A 5931-nucleotide genomic window follows, 5' to 3' on the forward strand; every position below is an offset into this window, starting at 1 on the left:
GACAAATATTACAAAACAAATATTCAAAATGTCATTCCCACAAGCAAGATGCTGTTAAGCACAATACATCTTTTGAGTTTGGTTAGAAAATCTGTATTAATTATCAATCAATCAATCCTCCTGTGATGCGTGAAAGTCCACTCTAGGACATTGTTTAATAAAATAGTGTGAAAAGTGTGTTTTAAGAGTGTATTTTATAACAATCCACTGGTCTAAAAGTGCCTACAGTTGAAGAAACATCCATTAACAGAATGCAAATAGTGTGCAGGAATATTAGTCTCTGCAAAAACAGAGTCAGCCTGCTCATTCTAGAAGAAAACATGCATATTCCTGCTTTTTGGAAATAGCCATCTGTGTGAGGGAGTTTCTCAAACACTGCAGTATGATAAACAATATCAAAGTGAAGCTTGCACAGGATCACTCATGTACAGTATATTACAATGACAAGATGTTCATTACATACAGCAGAGGTGACCAATACTGCCAGTATGTTATTGATGACAGCCTTACTATAGGCTCTGAGCAATATGTACATTTTTTGTGTTGCCAAGACAAGGGATTTGTAAGGATAAAAGAAACTCAGATACTTTGATCTCCTGAGAAACAGACAATACACTGGCATCTTCAAGACACCCTCAAACTGAAGGACAGCAAGCTGTGCAAGGGAGTGGAAATTATATATATGCACACACACACACACACACACACACACACATATATATATATATATATACAGTATATATATATACTGTGTATATATATATATATATATATACTGTGTGTATATATATATATATAAATAAAATTATATATATATATATATATATACTGTGTGTATATATATATATATAAATAAAATTGTATTCATTTAAAAGAGGTGTTCATTTAAACAAAGGTGTTTTTATGCAGACATACTGTCTGAAACATCTACAGAAGTGGACAAATGCAATGAACATCTGACCCTCGGCATCTGTGCAGTGGTGTGAGAATTTGTGGTGGCCTGCCAGTGTCCCCAGTAGTGGGCACTGAAGCCCAGGGCAAAGCACTCAGCCTGGCATATTCCTGCACTCTCTTGTGGCAGCCACCCAACTGTACATCTGCAAATTCAGCAGGGCTTATATAAGCAGCCTATTCTGAACGTACAGAACAAGTGTCACCTCAAGGTAAGAGCGTACAGCAGCACATGACAACATGTGCTGATTGAGTGATTATGAAACAAGATGGCCACAGAACCATGAAACATGTCACAAAGTGCAAGTGTAAGCTGAATGTGTGGAATTCATATCATAGCATTCTGACTAAGAAACATTGCCCAGTGAGAACTGATTTACAAGTAAATCAGAGCATGATGGTCGTCTAAAATGTAATTACTACAATATACAGGACAATTATATTACTTTGTCTTTTTGATATTATGCCGTTTTTTCTATTAACCCCTTCACTTGTGAAATGTGTTACAATGTCCAGAAAGTTGCTTAATACAGAATAAGCCAGTGGTTCTCAACTAGGGGGCCTCAGCAAACTTTTAAAGCGCCCTCAAGATTACCTAAAAAGATTTAAAATAAGACAAACAAGCATTAAAATAAGCAGAAACAAATTAAAATCAAGATATTTCTTATTTCAATTTACCCCAATTTTTCAAAAAAACATTTCTTTGAAACACCACGGTACATGAATATGAAAAAACCTGGATACATTTTAAAAGTGTGATTTCTATAACTGAAAAGTCATGTAATGAAATCATATATATATATATATATATATATATCTTTTATATTTTTTCTATCAATGCCAAGCTCCACAATATTTTATCACAGAAATTGTAAAATATTATATGATTTTTTTTTTTTTTTAACAACAAGGTTTGAATATTTTTGTGGATGATGGAGTCAAAATGGTTGAATCCCGCTGGAACAGGGAATGACTGGTTATATTTCTGAAAGTAATTTCATAGATTTCTGAAAGACACTGATATTCCTATCACATTCTATTTAAGATTATTACACCTCAGGCTTTTAAAGTATTGCATACAGACTGCATTCAAATCATTCTGTAGATAAGCCTAACGTGTACTATTTTTAATGTAATAAAAAAAGGATTAAAGTAATAAAATCTACTTTCTTAAATAGATTTTAATGTTCAGTGTAACCAACAGCAATGGCGTCATTAGTATTTGCATACTGAACTGCATTTAGTCTTCTTCTATACATCTAATAGCATAATTGTGATTGGTCTTGTTTTCCTTGCATATATCATAATTGCTTATACCCAATACATGTGTTGAAGACGTGCTGAACGAGTTGGCAAAGTAGTCTGAACAGAAGTCTAAATCAAATCTTTCCTATATAACATTATTCTTTTTCTGCCTGGCAAGCACTTCTATTTCCTTCGGGAAATGCTAATCACAGTGTTTATAAACCTTATGTCAGTTCTGCTATGAACCAGTGAACAGAGTCAAACTGTGACTCATTAAAATCAAACGACTACACACATTCCATTCATTTTTCATCCACCTCCATATATTCCATACATTTTAATCACTTCACCATGGCAACATATATCCAAACTGACGATTGGTGCACATGCCGTCAGTAGCTTAATGATGGACATGAATAATTAATCACAACAGTATTAGTCTTCACTATAATATGAGCGTGCTTGCATTGCTTCTCATTTAAACATGCAGTGATGCATAATACCAATTCCCTGGTAGTTTGGGTAAGATTCCTTTAAGTGAATGTACATGTTGAAATCCACCTTAAAATCCACCACGCTAAAAAGAGATCATTGGAAGCCATGTGTGAGTTAACAAGAGCAGCACATGAGCAACAGCACAGATGGGCCGCTTAAACGCTATTAGCTGACTGAATTGGAGAGCATTTCTGTCTTGGGTACATATGCATCTTGCTTGCCATATTGTTTACATCAGTTGATTACAGATTAGTTCACAGGTCGGACAGACTTAATCCTCATTTTAAAAATTGTAGTTTTCTTTATTGTATATGTGCCAACATGATATATCCAGCAAGCATAGGCACTTTAAGTTACACACACTAAGTTAGACTATGTTTGGACACTTTCTGATTGTCAAACTACACCAGTGGATACTTTTTACTTTTATTATTTTATTATTTTTTTGTTTGTTTGTTTCTATGTTTTTTAGGATAGAAACTACATGATTATTTGATTACAACAACAACAATAATAATAATATGCATTATTATTAGTTGTAGGTGTCACTGTAGGAGAAACCCACCAAATTGCACAATTATTAAGTGTGAATTTCAATTAAAAAAACAAATGGTTTAAACTAATGTTCTCAAACAAAGGGCCTCAGCAAACTTTCATGGATGACTTAAAGTATTTCAATTAATCCATTTTTATTAATATATTTAAGTCAACTAAATCTAAATAAAAATACCTAAAAAAGAAAATCAAGATTGAACTCAAATCAATAACTATTGTTTTGACTGAAGAACATACAGTTCTTGAAACTCCTGGAATCACAAAATTAATCGTGGTTTATTCATTTAATATATCAATACCACCTGTTGTTATTCATTTAAAAAGTTTGAAAACAAGCAGCTTTATCATAATTACAGCAGAAACACTAGAATATCTTAAAATATTGTGTTGGACAACAGGGGGCCTTCAAGACAAAAAGGTTGAAAACAACTTGTTTAACAGGTTTAAATGATCTTATCAGTGACTCCCAAAAATTATATTTTTAACCAGGTGGCTCAAGTCAAATGTAAGGAAAGCTCTTTCATCATTTGTTTGCAGATGCCAACTGGTTTGATATGCCACTTTCTTCACATAAAATACATATTTTTGAAAGTTGAACTTGACTGATGGTTTTCCACCTCACCATGTACTGTATGTATTAGCTTCAGGTGCTCATGCACATTGTCCATGAGAGAGATAGTTTTAATAAAGCAATTCAATAAAACATTCTTCTCATCGCTAGTCAACATGAAATAATGCCACAGGCATGCTAAGAAACCTCAATTGACAAATTGATTTTAAAACCAGAAACAACCACAATCAAAGTACACGAGCCACCAACGCTGCCTTCAGCCAAACACACACACACACACACACACACACACACACAGAGCCATATAACCCACCATTACAGAGTAATCAACTTCCCCCTGATGAAAACGTAATAGATTGCGGAATGTAGCCTGCAGTCGTAAGTGTGTGATTTCTAATAATACAGTGATAGACTGGCCTTTAACAACACTCACGGCAGTCGTGTGTTATGATGTCATAATAAAAATTCCCCAAGAAATAATCATTTTTTACAAGGAGCAGGTTATTAACAGTGAAACTCTCCTCATATTTGGCTGACATTTTACACTATAAATAAAAAACCCAACCGGCACAAATTAGTATTTAAAGGGGTCATATGATGCGATTTCAATTTTTCCTTTCTCTTTGGAGTGTTACAAGCTCTTGGTGCATAAAGAAGATCTGTAAAGTTGCAAAGACTAAAGTCTCAAATCCAAAGAGATATTCTTTATAAAAGTTAAGAGTCAACCACACCTACCTAAAGCAGCTCATTCTAACACGCCCCCACATATCTACATCACTATGTGGGAAGATTTGCATAACACCGCCCAAATGTTCACGCAAAGAAAGAAGGCATAACTTTTATTCTCACTGTAGTATTGTTGCCGCTGCCGCCATGTCCTGAAGACGCTGTGTGCTTCGTTGTGAAAGCGAAACTACTTTGTTTGGCCTTCCAAAAGAGGACAATATCTGCTTCGTCATGCCTGGAGCTGATCCGTGCTGGCCGCTGAGGAAATACATCAACTTCGCACTGTGGATCGCCGGATCGGCTTTCACCGTGGACGAAGCGGAGTCCAGCCCGGGGCCGTCACATGTGGTTGCCGCAAGCCCACCGGATGCTCCTTCGTCGAATCCGCCGGCCGAAACTACTTTGTTTGGCCTTCCAAAAATGGACACGACTAGAAATCAGTGGTTAAGTTGTATTTACAACACTGTTCCAGAACACTTCAACCCAAATATTCAGATGTGTGCAGCACATTTTATGGAGGACTGTTTACTGATCCTGAGAGAGTTACGTTAGACTAAAATGCCGGCAGTTCTGACTCACGTAAGTACGTTTTCTTTTATCATTTGCCACTGATGATTCAAACGCGAGTTTTGAGCAGTGTAGAGTAGCGCTTGTTGTTTGTCATTTCTCCGATCACAAATGCAGACATGGTTTTATGTTTACGCAACGCGTAAAAAGACAATATAAGTCATTATAATCAGTAATTATGTCCCCACTGGATGCAACAAATGCCTCGTTTGTAATGGGTTTTAATGTTTATGTCTCGTAGCTCCGGCCGGACAGGGCATCACAATATGGTAAGGGGCGTAACATTTCCGTCACACGCTTGAGGTATTCGGCCAATCACAACGCACTGGATAGCTGGCCAATCACAGCACACCTCGCTTTTTCAGACCAATGAGCTTTGTAAAAATCGACACGTTTCAAAAAGGCGGGGCATAGAGGAGAAACAATAATGTACAGTATGTGGAAAATAATGTGTTTTTTAACCTTAAACCGCATAAACACATTTCATTACACCAAATACACAAAATAATGTTCTTTTTAGAAACATCATATGACCCCTTTAAAAAAAGTCCCTCTAACAGTAGCATTCTCTATTCTTTTGACTCGTTTTATTTTAATTTTTTTTTTTAAAAGAGACTCTAACACTAGCGTTCCCTATTCTATCTACTTGTTTTTCTTATTAAAAAAAAACCTTGCTTTAAAAACCCTTTGCTACGTGTACTGCGTTTCCGAGACTTGTCACAGCACTTACATATTATTGCTCTTTTGTTGGTTCTGATTGCTTCTATTGTCCTCATTTGTAAGTAGCTTTGGATAAAAGCATCTGCTAAATGACTAAATGT

This window comes from Sinocyclocheilus rhinocerous, unplaced genomic scaffold, assembly GCF_001515625.1.
Source record: "Sinocyclocheilus rhinocerous isolate Xijiao unplaced genomic scaffold, SAMN03320098_v1.1 scaffold357, whole genome shotgun sequence".
Classification (NCBI taxonomy): domain Eukaryota; kingdom Metazoa; phylum Chordata; class Actinopteri; order Cypriniformes; family Cyprinidae; genus Sinocyclocheilus; species Sinocyclocheilus rhinocerous.